At 37.2% G+C, this 19830-nt stretch overlaps 1 protein-coding gene and 1 long non-coding RNA gene across 3 annotated transcripts in view; one reads left to right on the forward strand and one right to left on the reverse strand.

Moving 5' to 3' along the window:
- The window catches only part of LOC116284472 (uncharacterized), a 943500-nt gene that overhangs the window by 385057 nt on the left and 538613 nt on the right, over window positions 1-19830 (reverse strand). The gene's annotated exons all lie outside the window — the stretch shown is intronic.
- Window positions 848-7179, forward strand: LOC140687623 (uncharacterized). 2 transcript variants are annotated; one of them, XR_012062018.1, is made up of 2 exons: window positions 848-947; window positions 6814-7179. It is a non-coding gene; the product is annotated as an uncharacterized lncRNA (long non-coding RNA). The 2 variants fall into 2 exon arrangements; XR_012062017.1 differs by having other exon boundaries at window positions 6859-7179.

Consider the following 19830-nt stretch of genomic DNA (forward strand, 5'->3'; position numbering starts at 1 on the left):
CTATTCCAGCAGACTGTCCGAGCTGTACTTCAGTCCAACTCAGCCATCAAATGGGCAGAGATGGGAAATCAAGATGTCAGAGTAACAGGTCGCAGAAATCCACATGAATGGCCTTTGGCATTAAGGAAAATTGTTACCAGATGTGGTCAACACACTCTAATTGACTCTCACCAGTGAGTCATGCCCTTGAATAATCCTCTCCCCCTGAATCCTGTCAGAACCTGTGACTTGCTTCTAACCAACAGACTATGGCAGCAGTGACAGGATACCATTCCCATGATTACATTACATTATATAAGACTTTGCCTAAACAGACTGCAGCAAAAGACTTCCACTTACTGGCTTTGAAGCCAGCCGTCATGTTGAGAGAGGGCATCCTGGGAGGGTCACATGGCGAAGAACTGAAGATAACCTCTAAGAGCTCAGAGTTGCCCCCAGCCAAGACAGCCTGTAAGAAAACTATATCTCAGCCCTAAAGCTGCAAGGAGATGAATTCTGCCAACCACCTGGTATGGCTTAGGAATGGATCGTCCCTGGTTGAGCCTCTGATGAGGACACAGGTCTGGCCAATACCTAGGTGGCAACCTGGTAAGACCCTGAAGTGGAGACTTCTGATTTCCCAAAAGTCTGAGCTAAATAAAAAAAATATATGTATAGTTTTAAGCTGCTAAATTTCCAGTAATTTGTTATACAGACTAGAAAACTCATGCACCAGGTAGCAAGGTTCAGCTACCTGCTACTACTTCATTCATTGGCACTGGTATAGAGCATTCCAGAACACGGAAGGTCCAACATTCAGACAAAAGAAATGGAATAACTGGCAGAAGGCTGCAACACTAATTTAGGCAAAGGGGTGTGTGTGTGTGTGTGTGTGCCTAAGGGATGAGGCAGACGACATGTGATAAGACCTCAATACAAGATGAGAACCTACAGCGATGAGAATGGAGGTATTGGAGGCTGGGGAAGACTTTGTCTGCAAACAGGGTGTCTAGTTATGGGGGGATTACTGTGGTCAATTCTGAGAATCAGGCAGGGTATTTCCATACTCTTTTGAGGTGGAGCAAAGAGAATCTCCAGTTCCAAATAACTCTGGGTGGCTGAAACCTTACCAGCAGCTATACATTCCTATTGATACTCATTAATTATAACAGCATAGAATAATTATTGGGTTAGCTTATTTAATGAAACTCCAATTAGCCACTGAATGTGGGACCACTGAACAGGATTTGAGATTGGACCCACAAAGAATGAGTGGTAGCAAACACAAACTTTGACTATCTCACAAATTTAATAGTGACTTTCTTTTCCGTGAAACAGCACTATCTTTGGACTTAGAATTGGATTAAAACCCTAGCTCCTATTTTTACTAAATTTTGGATCTAGCCAAACCACTGAACTTCTCTAAGCATCAGTCTACTCAATTGGAAAAATAAGGATATTAATAACTTCTTCTCCTGACTGTCATAGGACCAAAGAGGTGACAAAGTGAGAAAATGAAATGAATAAAATAGTCTCCACCATAGTACGAAGCATAGGTTGAAGTCTTAACAAAAATTCAATAGCACTGAGGGTTTAGAACGTATGTGAATTTGAATTTGAGCTCAGTGATGTGTCGTCTCTTTAACCTCTTGCCAGTTAACTCTCTGAGCATTCATTTGCTTATCTAAAAGGCATGAAAATACCTACTCTGCTGTATTAGGCAGATATTAAATGAGACAATGTATGTAAAGTGCTCTAATTTTTCCTTAAATAGTAGGTTGCTGCACTGTCTAATTAAGATGGAGCTAGCCAGTATTTTGCGGTTGAGTATGACAACTCCCCATGTGCACTTTCATCCTTATTTCCATTGCTCTTCTAATGATAACAATTAATGGGCTAAAGTGTTGTTATTTCTACAATTCTGTTAATACAACTAGAATTTCCAGGGCAAAGCACTTGAATAAGTGATTGCTGCATTGACTTAAACCCAAATCTGCTGACTGATGAATATGTGGGGTGCAAACCATGGGCTTCCTCTCTGTAACGCTGCTTGGCTTCACTAATATCCTCAGGACCTAATGTGTGCAGATATGATTTTCAGTGGATGAGATAACACCTTTTAGGCTAATAGAAGCAGCTGATTTACTGCAGAATGTCAGATCTGGTATCAGCCTAAATCACATCTGCACCAAGTATAGTGGGTAGACTATCCACCGCATGCCTGGAATTATGCTGCAGGCTTTCCCAGTTCCATTTAAGTCCCTCTATATCACTGCATGCAAAGCACATTAGGAGGACAAGATATTTATACTCTACATTAAATGTCTATGCCATAAAAGTGATGTACGTTAAGATCAATGCAACTGTAATTTAGCGATACAGGATGGGTCTGGGAAACTTTACATGGATGCAAATGTGAATTTAACAAGCCAAGATAGTTACCTCAGAAAATGACACTTACATTTCTTTGGAAGGTTCTGAAAGACTTGTGGAAAACAAGCTGATATGTGACCAGTTGGAGTCATAGGTGAATTGCTAAAAGGTTATTTTAAAGTGATACTTTTATGCCCTGGCCTTTACTGAACAGTGTAACTAAAATGTCCCACATGTACTGAATTATCGCTTCTACTTTAATGGGTCTACCTGGAAGAATATTCTACATTTTCCATTAGCAAGACCTTCTTGTATCTCACAATGATCCAGATACGAGATTTATCAGGTAGAGGGTTTTCTATGTGATGCCATTTTAGAGATCCTGAAATGCCCCGTCACTAACAACCCACTGCCCAGTGTAATAACTGTTAACACTTTGACAATCATTTACTAGGACCTATGTACTACTCTGAGTCCTTTACAAATACCAACTCACTTAATCTTCACATAATCAATTGATGGCATAGTTGTTGTTGTTGTTGTTGTTATTATTATTATTATCACCATCATCATCTTTATTTTTACGTTTGAGGAAACTGGGACACAGAGAATCAAATAATTTGTCCAAGATCACACAGCTGATTAGCAGCAAAGCCAGTATCAAACCAAGCTGTGCAGCTCCGGATTGATGCTCTTAACCATTAGGCTACACTCTACCCTCAACGGGGATACATCACTAGACTGGGAGTTAAAGGAACTAATTCTGAATCTCAGCTTCATCACCAATTAGCTATACAAAAATGTATAAACTTTACTAAAGGAATACTGATACCCATATCATCAGGTTGGGAAGCTTCACAGATACCCACCAAGCCTCCGTGCACGGTAGCTAACTCACAGCAGGTCTTCGGTGAGTATTATTTGCAACCAATCTTTGATTCCTTCAGGGTTTTCATTAGGATTCCTATTAACCTACAAATGAATTACTGGGATCTGTGATGCTTTTAGCAACAACTCCAGGAGTACCTGCGTATAATTTAGTTTAACTAACGCTAGCCAAGAACAAAGTAATGAGAGAAACTGAAAACAAAAAAGCCTATTTGGCTGGACCTTGACTACAAAGTCGATTTGAGGGCACTGGGCACTGCTGAACAGGGCAGGCCAAGGCTGGGTGACTATGGAGTTGTTTGGGCAGCCAGAGGTCACTGTCAGCTAAAAGGTGAGTGACAAGAGACAAGAGTGCCAAGGAGAGCACGTAAAGGCCTGAACCCACTTTACCTAGGGCAGAAACTTCCTTAATGTCTGCAATTTATACCATGGCCTGATGCCACACCAGAGTTGCGAGTATTTGGCTAGTGTCATGCCAGCGGTGGGACTGCCACAAAGGATTTCTCTTGTTCCCTCCTAAAGACATTAATGATGATGTCTTTGAACTATGAGTACTTTTCCCAATTTTCCATACTGGCATATAAAGGAAATGTCAGGGAGCAGCCACTCAAGCCTTGGCACCTCCATCTAAGCCCTGCGTGGGCCCAGCAGCTCAGCCTGAGCAGAAAGTGCTGTATCATCCCTCCTGGCACTGGCACAGGGAAAGCTCCTGTGAGCAGACAGAGGACTCCACAGGCACCCAGCACACAGGTTTAGCCCACTGTCTCTCACAGTGGCTACGTTAGGAGTTTCCACACTGCGATGAACAGAGGTGTGTTCAGGCCCCACAGGTCACAAATTTTCCTGGGAGACTCCACTGGAAAGTGACCAACCTGAGCCATCAAACTCTAAACCTCTTAGAGATGTGTTTATCACCTCTCCAAATCAGCAAAGCAAAAGCTTTATCAGACATCCCTTCGGACTTTCATCCAGAGCCAGAACTCCGTCACATGACCCCAAAGGCCCACTCAGGGCAGGTTTGCAGAGCACATGGCTTCCTTCATAACCATAGTGGAAATGAATCAGATGGAGCTGGAAATGGACAACTGCAAGCTAACCCACGCAGTCTGCCCAAGTAGGTGTGATGAGCATTCCCACGACATCACCACACAACTGAGGGCCTGGACAGGTGAAGCAATTTGCAAAAGATCTTATAGATTCTAGGTGGTGAGGCCAGGATTTGAACTCGAGAACTCTCTGCCCAAGGTCGGTGTACTTGACACCATACTCTGTAACATCTCTCAATAGTTCTTCCAGTAATTCTCAGATCACCCTGTAACGTTCCTGGATGGCTCCAGTCATCATTTACAATTTTATATTTATTTTGGGTGATCATTTGTTTATTGTCTGCTGCCCAATTACATTGTAATCTCTGTAAGAGCTGAAATGTTTTTTTGTTTTGTTTATATCTTGCCTATGCAGTAAGGTGCATGTTTTCTCACAGAGAGCCAGTCAATTAATATGAATTGAATGAATGAATGAATTCAAATAACATGCAATCTGATGCTGACTCTGTACTAATTAAGGACTTGAGGAGTTGGGAGCAGAAGAGTATCAATGAACTGATGGAGGGCAGGGAAGACTCCAAGACCACTGTTAGGCTGGGCTTGGAGGGATGGATTTGGCTTCAAACAAGTGGAAGGGAGATGAGGAAGTGAAAAGGGAGAAGAGACAAGTGTGTTTGTAAAATATAAAGTTGACCAACTTGATGAAATTAGGGGCTACACATTGAGAAATAGGCCCAAATTAGGGTAGTGAACAATCTGGAGAAAGCCTCGAAAAAAGAACACAGATTTCAGTATTAATAAGAAGATAGAAGATCGAGACTTTTGTGAATGTAAGCAAAACCCCAACAGTGACTGCTCTGGTAGTTTTATGTAGATTTGATCGGGGCCCTAAGGAACCGTTTTAGTAGCATCAGGGAACTGTGGAGGAGGCCAGACTGGACCCCAGCTCTGGGAAGGGTGAATGAGGATGGAGAATCGATCATGCCAAGGCAGCCACTAGTAGAACCTGAGTCTATGCGGAATGAGGTAGAGAGATGTAAAGAAATGGATTTAAAGAGTTTTTGAGTTGGTTAACGGGGAGCACTGGGTATCAAGTTAGAAATTCACAGAAGGAGCTTGTTTAAGGAAGAAAGATTACAAAGCTAAATTTGCAGTTTGAAGATACAAAGATATCCAAGTAAAAATGGTCTTAGGGAGTTGGAAGTAGTTCACTGAACATTGTTATAAATAAATAAATGCATTTGTTTATTTAAAAAATACTATATATATAGACTTGGAAGTAAATAAATAGAACACATTAAGAAAGAAACAGACTCCTAGTCCTGGGGCCACATGATTAATTCAGGCTGAGGTGGTAAAAAGACTATGTGATCCTTCAATTTCTGTCTTCCCCTGCCTCCCTGACCAGTGATGTCACCCTGGGTCTCTGAATGACCACTTTCCTCCATCCCCTAAATCAGCCCATAGGGGACATATGATGTGAACAAAAATTAAACCTCTATTGTGTTAAACCATTGAAGGTTCAGGTTTAACTTTTAACTGTAGCCCACCCTAACACAAGCAGAAAGCCATAGCATGCACTAAGGTAGTACATCTCGATGAAAGGTGAGAATTGAGATGCAAAGAGCACAAAGGAGTGAAAAGCAGTGTGTAAACTCTGTGAATGGGGAGGATCAAGTGAATGGGGAGGATACAGCTGCCATTCTGGTAAAGTAAGACTGATATTCCCATGAACAATGAGTGGACAGTGAACCCGAAACTTTGAGTCGTCTTTGGTACTTCTTATCAACACTGACAAGACTTTTTTTAGGAAGGAATTTGAAGGAAAAATTAATTACTGATTACTCATGTTAAACGTTGTGAACAAAAATGTGAAATACTCCACACATTGAATATGGATGTGAATGTAAAATGCAAATATGCACAAATCATTTAAAACCTAATTGAATATTGATAAATAAAAATCAGCTTCCCCTGGTAGCTCATGCAATCCTCATGATTTTTCCCTGCAGTTAGGCTTTCTCTTTTGTATTCTTAACATGTACTGTTAGCATCATGTCTTACCAGTGATCAGAAATATGTGTTGAATAAGTGAATGAGTAAAACGTATACATAGAAGAATGAAGAGAATGAAATGACTGAAAAAAAAATAGTTTAAATAACTATCCAAGGATTTATGTATGTATTTCATTTATCCAGGGAACAAAGATCTAGACTATCTGTTTTCTAGTTTAAGTTTCACAAGAAAAGTGTGTAAAGATTAAGAAAATAACTGACACTATTAAGGTAATATTAAGGATATTAAGGTAACATTAAGGACATTAAGGTAATTTTGCAATTTATCCTTATCCTCTAACAATTTAAATGAGTTTCTGACCCATCTAATTGTGATAAGAAAAAAATCAATTTAACTTGACTTCAGTACTACAGGGAAAAGAGTGAGATAAATTAAGGTTATAGAGTCTACAGATATTTATATTATTATTATATTGAATGACTTTTAATATTTAGTATATATTTTTCTAAGAGTGAAGAAAAAAAATTTAGAAGAATTATGTCTGTTGTCACAAAGGGTTAGAATAAAGGAGGAGGAGAGAAATCATTCATCTGAATACCAGGAAGAATTTGCTGACAGTGGGAGATGTCAGATTGAGAAAGGGCGTAATCTGCAGAGTTATAATATTAGACCAGACGAAGAATTAAAACATCCATCACTGAAAAATCATCCTTCACCTCCAGAGATGCAGACCAGCCAACATAATGGATAATAGTGATATACACTGCTTGGGTACGAGGTGAGACCAGTCAAGGCAAAGACAAATACTTCCAATTACATCACTCATGTATACCAAGACCCAGAACTGACATAAATAGCAAAACTACCATAAACCCATATTCTTGCATTGTGTCAACTCTTTGCTTCCTACCCACATTTCTTACTGGTATATGAAAATCAGATTTCCAACAAGGAAGAAAAGCACTAAATATATTCATTTGCTAGAGTGGAGAGTGATCTGTGAATTATAGACTGCAATGTGTGATGGTATCCTCTGACAATTTTTGTGGAAGATAGATGAAATCTACTATCTATTATGATGAGCTGCCCCTCCTCTTATTTACCTACATCATTAATTTTACAAATATTTATTAAGTGTTTATTATATTCCAGACATGATGCTAGAAACTAGATGTCTCTGCTCTCTTGGGATAATCTAGTAGCTGATGGAGTAGGCATGACAAAATCTATTGCTAAATTATAATCTTCTATTCACTTGTCCATCTTCCTCATCGAAGAGAGATATTTTTAGGTGAGAACAATGCCTTATTTACCTTGACATTACCAGAAACTAGCAAAGTGCATGACATATGGCAGAAATACAGGCATGAAAAACATGTGGGATAACTGACTGAAATAAAGAATGAATGAAGAAAGCTTGGTGAGAAGGGAAGAAAGTGGCTGATGAAGTTAAGTGATTGGGGTTTAAAAAGCATGATCTCAAGTTAACAGAATGCCACTATGTCATCAGTTAAAATTAGATCTTCAGAAATCAAAGCTTCAGAAAAACAATCTGTTTCCATCAAAAGTTAACAAATACAGTTTTAGAAAAAGACCTCTTTCCATCAGAGACCAAACATATATTTACCCTTTAAGCTTAGTTTCAGGAAACCAGTATTTCATTCCTAGCTCCACTCTGAAAATATCTCACATGGAGGAACCACGTAACATTTGTATGCCAGTTTTTTCCACTTATACACAGTTAATAAGTCTTCCTAGTCATGGGTATGCAAGATTAAATGAAACATGCAAAGCACTTTAGGTGAAAAACACTAATTTCTACTTGAGTCCTATTGGTATACTCATTTTCCAAAGAGGAACATGATGTAGATATTCATATTGGGTACACTCTGGAGAGAGTTAGACAGAGTGACTCTTGGAAAGAAACAGAATCTAACTTTTTTTCCAATAGCCTGGAAATACTGGTCTTGTATGACCCTGGGCCTCCAAGACCTCAGGAAGGTAGAGAAAGAGTCCTTAGTCATCTCCTGGACTCAGTTTTCTACCCCAGAAAAAAGGAGGACCTTGGCCAAGCCACCCAAAGCAGCCACAAAGAGGCTGTTTGTTTCAAATCTACTGAAATGTAATTCTAAACTCAATCATAAAATTTCCTCAACTTTGACCTAAAACATTGATTTCGTATTTCCAAAATTACTCTGTGATCTGTATTTATGGCATTTCTAATAGCATCTTCTTATGCAATGAATTTGCCAAGGCTATTTTGAGAACTCCATCCACATTCTAAACAAGAATCCAGAAGCTCCTGCTGCCCCCAGAGGAATAAGCAGCCTTTAGAAAATGAATAGAGGAAGCTATAAAAGGTCATTTGGTCTAGCTCCACTGCACTAAACAGGTAAAAATTCATTTGTCCAAGACAAAATATTTTGGGGCAGAATCTAATGGATACCAACTACGTTGATGTACTGATGAAAATGATAACAGCCAACACTGCTGGGTACCCACAATGAGCCAAGGCTCAAGCACTTTTCACATTATCTCATTTAATCCTCAATACAAATATTATAGGTGAAATTTTTAATCTCCACTTTATTGATGAAGCAAATATAATACAGATAAATCAGCGGGGGTGGGGGGGAACTCTGGTTACTCTAATCAGAAATTGGGCACATGTACCTCAGTGTTTACAGCAGCACTACAATAGATAACTGGATAAAGAAGATGTGAGATATATATATGAGAGAAAAGTTTTATATACACACATACACACACAATGGACTACTACTCAGCCATAAAAAAGAATAAAATAATGCCATTAGCAGCAACATGGATGGACCTGGAGATTGTCATTCTAAATGAAGTAAGTCAGAAAGGAAAAGAAAAAATACCATATGATATAGCTTATATGTAGAATCTTGAAAAAAGACACAAATCCTACCACAGAACAGAAATAAACTCACAGACATAGAGAACAAACTTATGGTTACCAGTGGGTAAAAAGGGTAGAAAGGGATAAATTGGAAATTTGAAATTTGCACCTCTTGGGGAGTAATGGAAATGTTAGCTATCTTGATTGTGGTGTGGTTTCACTGGTGTATTTATCTATCAAAATTCATCAGATGGTACATCTGCAATATGTGTAGTTTACTGCATAGGAATCATACCATAATAAAGCTGTAAATACATACATACACACATACATATGTACATACATACATACATACATGAAACACTGAATAACAGAGGGGAAAAAAGAAACTGGTGACCGAAAGCATTTGTGGCAAGTACAAAAAATTCTGGCTTGAGGAAGAATGGAGGAGGGCAGACCACAGCCCAGACGCTGCCATGGAAAGGATGCTGACTCTAGCTTCTGCTCTACTGTTAGATTCCCAACGCCAAACAGTGCCAGAAAAAACTCTCTATCTGACCCTGCACCTTTGTGTCATTTCCTCAAGCTTCAGAGACCTGGGAGGAGCTGGGCTTAGGTCAAGTGTCTCTTAACAGGAGTCAGGAAAAGGCTATATCTATTCAACCCACTCATATCCACTTTTGGCTTCCTTAGTAGGAAATACGATCTTCCTTTCTTGAAATAATCTTCAGATTTCTCTCCCAAATGGGAAACCTATTTGGACAGTGAAAATGTCACCTAGAACACTCTCAACAGTTTATAGGCAGAAATATTAGACTCTGTGCTTTTTAGTCGCTATCAGCACAAACTTCTAACTTACTCATGCTGCACCCTTTTTATTACACTGATTCTGATTCACAGAGCAAAATGTTACTGGCCCTAAAAGACTCTGGACGTGTGGCTAATGAGAGAAAAAAAAAAAGCTTCAGCCACTTGTTTGTAACCTACATCTTTCCTCCAGATGAAATAGTTAGGATTAATAACTTTTCTCTCATGCTCTCTGGATCTTTTCTATTCCTCAGCCAAACGGTAATTTCTCAGGAATGAAATACAATATTGCTTCTAACTGTTCATTTCCTTATTGGTAAATCACTTCGGACCTTAATGAATGATCCTCCAGCAAATTAATTATTCATTTAAAAATATTTTCTGTTCCCCACTCTACAGATTTATTATGAACTGTTGGAACTTACAAATGTTAATAACATGGGATGATACCACCACCCCACTTCATCCATAATGAATTGTTTCACTTTTTTTAATGATTTTTTGTACTACTGATTGTAAACGGGTTTATTGAAGAGCTTTAAGCTTTTTCCATTAAAAATGAAATTAAGCAAAGGCCCAATGTGGAATAACACTTTTAAAATATATTCATGGGGGGAGGGTATAGTTCAGTGGTAAAGCATGTGCTTAATTAGCATGCACAAGGTCCTGGGTTCAATCCCCAGTACCTCTGTAAAAAACAAAAATAAAACCAAACAAAGCCTAGAAATAACAAAAATTTTTGAATAAATAAAAATATAAATAAATATAAATATAAATATTCATTCATTCTGTACTGTACCCTGATGATCTTAAAGAACTGAGGTTGATGTTAACAGGCTCATCTACAGTGGAAAATGGTCCAAAAGATGAATCTGCAGACAGTGTATGAGAAATCTTTCTAAATTTGAGAGTCAGCAATTAGGAGTAATGATGTAAAATGAAAAAAACTAAGTCCTACAATTATCTTCACTACAAACTCACTGCATGACTCTGCTAAAGTGAATCCACACTGCAAGTCAAGCCTAAAAAATAAACAGTATCAGAGTGAAAAAGACAGAAAATCCCACAGTAAGTCACTGTGTGTTAATAAGTTCACTGAAATAGAAGAGCATCATAAAAGTAAAACATGTTGGCCAAGGGAAAGAATGAAATGCTTGTAGCTACGAAGAGAAAAGAATCCGTGCCATTTATGTTGAGCTACTTCCCTGTGACAACAAGGTAACTTCAATCAGCCAGAAAAGCCGGTCATTCACCCACAGTGTAGGTCTTCGCTCCATTTTACCTCCATTCTATTTTTTTTAAGGGGAAAAGCAGGTAGTAAGTTCAAATTTAGCAAGTAGATATTCCTTTTATTTATTCATTAATGCATCAAACATTTCTGGAACAAATGTTTATGTGAAAGCACTGGGGTAACCCATGAGGGAGGTGTCAATATGGTAGTCTCTGCTTTCAGGGTACTTACAGTCAATTAGAAGAAATGTAATAGGTAAATAATTATATAAGTAGTAAAGGTATGACAGCTATATTAAAGATACAGTTATGTGCTAGGGAAGTTTAGGAAAGAAAAGATTTTCATTCTGAAAGGGGGTTTTCATTTCAATTTTTAAGTTAAAACCTAATTTTACATTATATTGTGAAATGATATCCACTCTCCTCTGGAAACAATTTGGATCTGGGTTTTGTATTAACTTGCAGCTATAAAGCGTCAGAAATGATCAATCTAGGGAGATGGAAAATCACATAAATTCTAAAGGTCTTAAAAACAATTCTCAAGGGTGAAATCTTGTCCTACAACCCCTGTATTACGACTTCACACCACCACTTTATGGCATGTAAATCTTAGGAACTGTAAGAGAAGGTTATAAATCGCTCGATCCCGTAAGATAGCCAGGTGTCCTTTGGTAGACCTTTCTATGTCTCTGTTTCTCAACTGTAACATAAAGGGATTAAGCTCAGAATCTCTATGATCCTTTCAAGGTCTAATATCTTGAGATTCTAAGACTTTTTACATGGGCCATTTTTCATATGACCAATTTTCATACCATGAATAAATGTTGTTAGGTTACCAGTTCCACATAAAGGGACCATATAGAAGTAATTGGATCCCCATGGAAAAGCAGTGCCCTGTGTGTGCCCCACGCCTCATAAGCAGTATACGATGAGCATCTGTGGAGCCCATGCAAAGTAACAGCAGACTTGGAATCTCCGTATTTACCCCGAAACAATATTTTTTTCTTATTAGAGATACACAGATTATACTCATTTGCTGGCTGTTGGCACAAAATTGAGAATATATCTTAAAAACACAACACTTCTTGATGAAAATGGTACTTATACACAAGGACTGGATGGCTATCAAGACAGCAGGATGGCCAAATAAATTTTAATGAAAGAAAATTTAATACGGAATTTAAGGTTGTTTATTTACAAGATGTATTTCAGTCTCCAGCTCCACCAAACCTGCAACCTAGCTGCCAAGTCTGTGTAAGTACATTGTTGCTGTGGGAATCACAGAAAGGGCTCAACCTCCTAGTGAGTTAATGATGCAGAAAACACAGCACAGCAATCTATGGAGCAGCCAGGTGTTTGCAAGAACCCTTCTAATAACCCTCACTGTTTCCTACTTTCTATCCCGTGTTATGTAGACTTTCTTCTCTTACACTCTAAGTTCGTGGAGAGAGGCATTCATGTCTGATTTATCTTCTATCTGTCGCTATGACTCTGGTATTGCTATTTCTCAGACAACAGGTGCCCAACAAATATTTCCTAAATGACTCATTAGAAAATATATTAGAAAAAATTTTTTTGCTCTTTAAATAGACATTTTATTATATCCACAGGCGATAAAATCCCAGAGCTACTGTTAGGCACGTAAATATAGATCCTCCTAAATATTTTTTTTTACAATTTTACATTTACATTTATTTATTTAATACAATGGAAATACAAAGGAGAAAATTAAGTCTCAATAAATAAAGGACAGGGCTAACCTTTTCCAACTTTTTAAACCTTTCATGCTTCCAGAAGAGGGAGAGAAAAAGGAGCCATTTTAAAAAATGCTAGAGCATTCTGTTCCTCTTAACAAGGCCTTCCCTCAGGAGACACAATTTAATCAAAGCCCATGCTGCTGAGGTTTTATCAGAGCCTAGCAGACCTAGGGCAAGGGATATACCCAACGCCAGAATCCTGCAGCCATCCTGTCCACTCAAAGCAGGGAGGGAAGAGAGTAGGATGGAAAAGCTTGTGTGAAGTTCACAGCCCAGAGGTATAGGTTCATTACTAGACTAAAATTTAATCTTAGAACTATAAAATGCTTTTCCTTCCCACACACCTCACCACCACATTGCTAAAGACCTATTTACAGCAGTTCCTTTTACATAGTACACCACACCTGCTTATCAAGAAAAAATTACAAGACATACTTAACAGCAAAAACCACAGTTGGAAGAGACAGAGCAAGAATCAGAATCAGACTCAGACATGGCAGAGATGTTGGAATTATCAGATCGAGAATTTAAAGCAACTATGATCAATATGTTAAGGGCACTAAAAAGATAATGTAGACAGCATGCAGGGGCAATGTAAACAGAGAAAATTCTAAGAAAAGAATCAGAAATACCAGAGATCAAAAACACTAACAGAAATAAAGAATGTCTTTGTGGGCTTATTAGTAGACTAGACATGGCTGAAGAAAAGAATCCCTGCATTTAAGAACATCTTAATCAAAAGGTCTGAAACTGAAAAGCAAACAGTACAAAATACCGAAGAATTGTGGGCCCCTTAAAAAAGATGTAAAATATGTGTAATGGGAATACTAGAAAGAGGGAAAGGAACAGAAGAAATATATGAAACAACAACAGAGAATTTTCCAAAATTAATGTCAAACACCAAACCACAGACCAGGAAACTCAGAAAAAAACACCAAGCAGGATAAATGCAAAACAAAACCAAAACACAACAACTATACCTCGGCATATCACTTTCAAACTATGGAAAATAAAAGATAAAGAAAAAATCTTGAAAGAAACAAGAGGGAAAAGATACCTTCCCTATAAACAAGGTAAGAATTACATCTGACTTCTTTTTAGAAGCCATTCCAACAAAAAGAAAATGAAATGAGACAAATATTTAAGAGTTGAGAGAAATAAAACCCATCAATCTAGAATTCTGTAGCCTGTGAATGTATCCTTTAAGAGTAAAGAAGAAATAAAAACTTTCTCAAACAAAAATGGAAAAAAAAATGTGTTGCTAGTAGACCTGCCTTGCAAGAAAGATTAAAAGAAAAGTTCCTTAGAAAGATGGAAAATGATGTTAAGTCAGAAACTGGAATCTACATAAAGAGTATCAGAAAAAAAACAAATAAACAATAAACCATTGTTTCCAGAGAAAATAAGTGAGTAACAAAAATTGCTATGCATCTAGACTCCTATACCATTAATAAATCAAAGGCTAAAAATGAGGCCTAATGGCAATCAATGTGCTAGTTTAAAATATTACTATGTTTAACCTCTATAGGTTCATCAATCAAATTTGGAAAACATATACTGGTATTCTTTTTCTGTGAACCTAATGGTTTAGGCTCATTTTAGATATTAAACTTTGTATGTTGTATACTTTAAAAGATGAGTAATAATCAAAACAAGTGCAGCATATTTTTAAGACTCTTCAAAAAGCAATAAAGGAAAAAGGAAAACAAATGGCAAAGAATACCTCTGAAAACATGTTTCTACAGATTAAACTTCATGACCTAAGCCATTTCTAAGAACACAAATGAAATTAAAGAAAATACTAAGTCTATAAAATAAGAGATCACAAGAGAGATAGAGATTAAAGAAAGAAATGAGGAGACAGCAGATTAGGAAATGAAAAATGATTTGGCAGAACTTGAGAGAAGATGCAAATAATAAAACTGTCACAAAATTAAGTCTGCATTGGAAGCAGAAAAATGGAGAAGGACAGAAGAAATACTTAACAGAAGTGAACAAATACTCAATTCCTAAAGAAAATAGCATGTTATGTAATACAAAGGTGATTCAACATAGGCATAATTGGTGTCTCTAAAAGGTGAGAAAAAATAAATACCACAGAAATTTTTTTAAATGTTTAATTCAAAGAAACTTCAGAAACCAAAGATGATTAAATCTGCCGTTTTAAGAAGAAAAGTTACCATATAATTAACAACCAGACTCAGTAGTAAAACTATTGAACTACTAGACTTCACAGATAAAGAAACCATCTGAAAAATCAAAGCAGAGAAATCAAGGTACTTTAAAGGGGAAAATAATCAGTTCTCAGAATGTCTTAGAACAGGTAAGCTATACATATGAAGCCCCAAGGAAACAAAGTGTAGTCCTAAATTAATATACCCAGCCAAAATATCAAGTATAACATGGACATTTCCAGGATATACAAAAGCAGAGTCATAGTTTTCATAAGGCTTTCTTAAAGAATCAGCTAGATTCGTCCTCCCGATGAGAAGGTAAACCAGACATGGAATTAGGTAACTTTCTCCCCCACAGTGCAAGGCTGGAGATGTCACAGAAGTGAAAGGGAAACTGATGGGTATGAGGAACTATCATAGAAACCTCAATAATCCTCTGGGCGAAACAGAAGGAGCCCGAGTCCTGGCACCTCTGCTGGGGACAGGAACAGAAATTCAGAGTGTGAAGGCTAGCAGCCACACTGGGAATGGACAGCACAGCAAGTTTTTTATTCATTCTTTATTGCCCCCTTACATCACTGTATCACACTGTTGAGCACGCCATTGGCTCTGAGGGATGAAAACATCAATACATATGTACATACATTCATACATACATAACATAAAATAAAATCCACAGTCGTATCAAGCTAGCAGTAGCCTGGAAGTCACTTGAGAGCAGTGTCCTGACCAGTGAGGGAGTGGATAAGAACAATTGTAGGCCCACTGTGGACCCTGAGCATTTCCACTCTGCTGAAATACCTTGAGGACCAGATAATTACAACTCATAGAATCAGCATTTGGGAAAGAGCAGTGACTGAACTCAGGTGTACGGAAACTTTCTAGGTCAAGTTGATACAGCAGAAGGAAGGACATGGAAGGGGTCCCTCCTGATAGATGGCAATATCAAAGACTCTTCTCCCTGAAACATATTCCCCTTCTGAAACCTTCCAGGAGGGATGCAATCTAGTATTTTGCCAGTATTTTTTTGCCCAAGAACACATTACTAAGACCCTAGGGAAATGATCTCATGAGGAAAAATAATGAGGCATTTAAACACAAATTCTATTTTAAAAATTCAAGAAATTGAAAGAATTAAAACAGAGAAAGCAGTTAATACACAAGACAGATAAAGAACTTAAAGTAAGTGTAATAAATGTCTTTGAAGAGATAAAGGAAGATATTTAGATAGGATACAGAAATGGGTCATTATGTGGAAAAAAACTAATGGAGATACTGGGTATGTAAAATGAAACAGATCAAAAAATTAAAAGGCAACCTACTTAAGGGGAGAAGATATTTGCAAACCATATTCCAATCAAGGGTTAATACCCAAAATTATGAAGAACTCATACAACTCAACAGCAATAACAAAAGCAAACAATCCAATTAAAAAAATCTATTCACAAGACAACATTTCTTCAAAGAAGATATACAGATGGTCAACAGGAATATGAAAAGATGTCCAACATCACCCAAACATCAGGGAACTGTAAGTCAATTCCTCACACCCATCAGAATGGCTATTATAAAGACAAAAAATTAGCTCTGGCAAGGATGTGGAGAAAACAGAACCATAGCACACTGTGGGTGGGTATATAAATTGGTGCAGCCACCATGGAGTTCCTCAAAACATTGAAAACAGAACTACCATACAGTCCAGAATCCCACTTTCAGGTATTTTTTTCAAAATAAACAAAAACAGTCATTCAAAAAGATATATGCTTCCCTATGATCACTGAGGCATTATTTGCAACAGCCAAATATGGATACAATCTAAGTGTGCACTGGGATGCATGGATATAAAAAGATGTATTATACATACAATGAAATACTACTCAGCCATAAAAAAGAATGAAATCTTGCCATTTGCGACAACATGGATGAACTCTGAGGTTATTATGCGAAGTAAAATAAGTCCCACAGAGAAAGACAAATACCGTATGGTTTGTCATACAATACATATCACACGTGCATTCTAAAACACAAGACAAATGAAGAAACAAAACAAAATAAAACTCATAGATACAGATGGTTGCCTGAAGGGAGGGCTGTTAGAGAGAAAACAAAATGAATGAAGGGGATCAAGCCCTACAGAATTCCAGATATAAATGAAGTTAGGAGATGTAATGTATAGCATAGTGACTACAGTCATTAACATTGTATTGTAAAGTTGAAAGTTGCTAAAAAAAAGTAGATCTTTAAAAAGTTCTCATCACAAGAAAAAAAAAATCTTGCAACTTTGTACAGTGACTCACGGTTACCAGACTTATTGTGGTGATCATTTTGTTCTTAGAGAGTAACTACCAAAAAAAGAAAAAAAAATCAGCCCAACATTAAAAATGATGATTTAAGACAAATTCGAGTTGAGGAAGAAAGAAATATAAAACAAGGGAGAGGGTATAGCTCAAGTGGTAGAGCGCATGCTTAGCATGTACAAGGTCCTGGGTTCAATTCCCAGTACCTCCATCATCATCATCATCATCATCATCATCATCAAATAAATAAACTTAATTACCTTCCCCTATCAAAAAACAGAATAAAAGATCTATATTCATATCACTGTTCAAAAAAATAACAAAGAAAGAAATATAAAATAACTCTAAAAAAACCCAACAATTTCACAGTTAAATAATAAAATAACTTGTAATCATTTTCTTGAAAGGTTAGCAAATTATGGACCCACAGGCCAAATCTAACGCTGAGCCTGCATCTATTAGTCAACTCTTACAGAAACACAGCAACACTTATTCATTCACATACTGTCTGTGGCCACTGCAACAACAGAGTTGAGTGATGTGACAGACCCAATGGCCTGTAAGCCTGAAATAAAATAGTTACCATCTGGTCCTTTGCAGGAGAGGTTTGCGAACCCCCCGATTCACACAATGAGGAGGGAGGAGGAAGGGCAGCACTACCTAGAAAAACCTTTATGCTATAATATTACATGAAACATTCTATAAATATACCATCATAGTAAATAGGAAGAAAGACTGGCAGGAAGTAGCAGTTGTATTTGGGTAGTAGTAACGTGGCTGTTCTCTTTCTCGCCTCTATTTTTTAACTTGGGGGGAAACGTGATTGCAATACATTTGTATTACTTTATCTTGTGACATTAATTTTCTGAATTGGAAGAATATGACAACTACAAAATCATGAAAAGGCAACATGAAAACAGGAAACAATGTGAACTAAAATTCAATTTCAAGATACGGACAAAACTATCAAAAGCATGACAAGCTTGCCTACGTGAAACTGGTCATTTAAATTCATAAAAGGAAAGGAAAATTACCATACTCTGTGAGGGGCTACTTATGGCCACTAACAGAATAATAACACCACCTTACATTTGCACAAAATATTCTGGTTTATAGGCATTATCTCATTTAATTACAGACTAAGAAGATAGATATTTTTATAGCCTTCTCAAAATGGAAAGGAGGTGAGAGACTAAGCACCTTGGCCAGAGTCAAAGAGATTTCAAGGGTGTGAAATAGGAATAGAAAGCAGAATTTTCATTAACATTATTATCGCATCCACTTTACAAATAAAGGCTTTCAGGCTTCTCTTAAGGAACTAGAACTTTAAATAGCTGATATATTTTAAATTACCAAATATTTTTCCTTACTGGTTTGTTGAAAATACACTGAGTAAAGTGATTTTGTGTTCACTTTTGTGTTATCACTTCTTCAATTAAGTTAAGTAATTTTGCATTCAGCTTAACAGGTGACATTTGTTACTGAATTCCTTTCAAGTAATCATTTTTAAATAAAAAAGATTTTCAGCCATTCCCTAAAAACATAAAGTCCACGTGGGCCACGAACAAGAGAGACTCAAAAGAAAATAATCATTATTGTGGCCTATCTCTCTTGATTTCATGTTAAGGTAATGTTTCATTTAACTACTTGCAATTTTATAACAGTGCCAGAATATGATACAAAATATCAGTTTTCAATATGACAAAACTGCTTAGACTTTAGTCATCAACTCCTCATGTCTCCTGGAAGATCTGTTTAGGGGCATATGTCTTCCCTCAGGGCTGCCTTAATTCTCAATTTCTAAAGAGCAATATGAAACTGTTGGATTGTCTCATACAACGAAGAAGAATCCTTTCATTGTACTCCTTAAGCTTGATAAGCACGATGCAGTAGTATCGTGAACAAGGCTGCTGATACCAACAACAAAATTTAATTATTTTGCTGGGAATATTTCTTACTGTTGTAAGAAAAAAAAAGTTAAACTCCATTTCATTGTAAATAATAGCTTTGTCCACTTTTTCCCCATCACTTGTTTTTGAAACCTCATAATATATCAGAGTCCAGGAAACCTTCATAAGCTCTTGTGGTGAAGAGGCCCTCATGATCAAGGAAAGCAAAGGCAAAAAACCCACCGAGGTTCTGGGCACGTAGCCCTCAACATCACCTTCATTAGGGAAACTTCTCTGACATGTAATGTTTAATCTCTACAATACACGATGCTTGTTTTCTAATTCTTACTATATACATGTATCAATAAAAATTTCACATTACTTAAGATGAGTTGAATTGCTGCTCAAGGAAGACAATGCTTTGGTGTCCAGCAAGTTCAAGTATCCAATAACATGTTTATGTTTAACCCCGAGGTTAAATTAACTCTGTATCAGGAAGCAAGTGCG

This window comes from Vicugna pacos, chromosome 20, assembly GCF_048564905.1.
Source record: "Vicugna pacos chromosome 20, VicPac4, whole genome shotgun sequence".
In the NCBI taxonomy this organism is placed as follows: Eukaryota; Metazoa; Chordata; class Mammalia; order Artiodactyla; family Camelidae; genus Vicugna; species Vicugna pacos.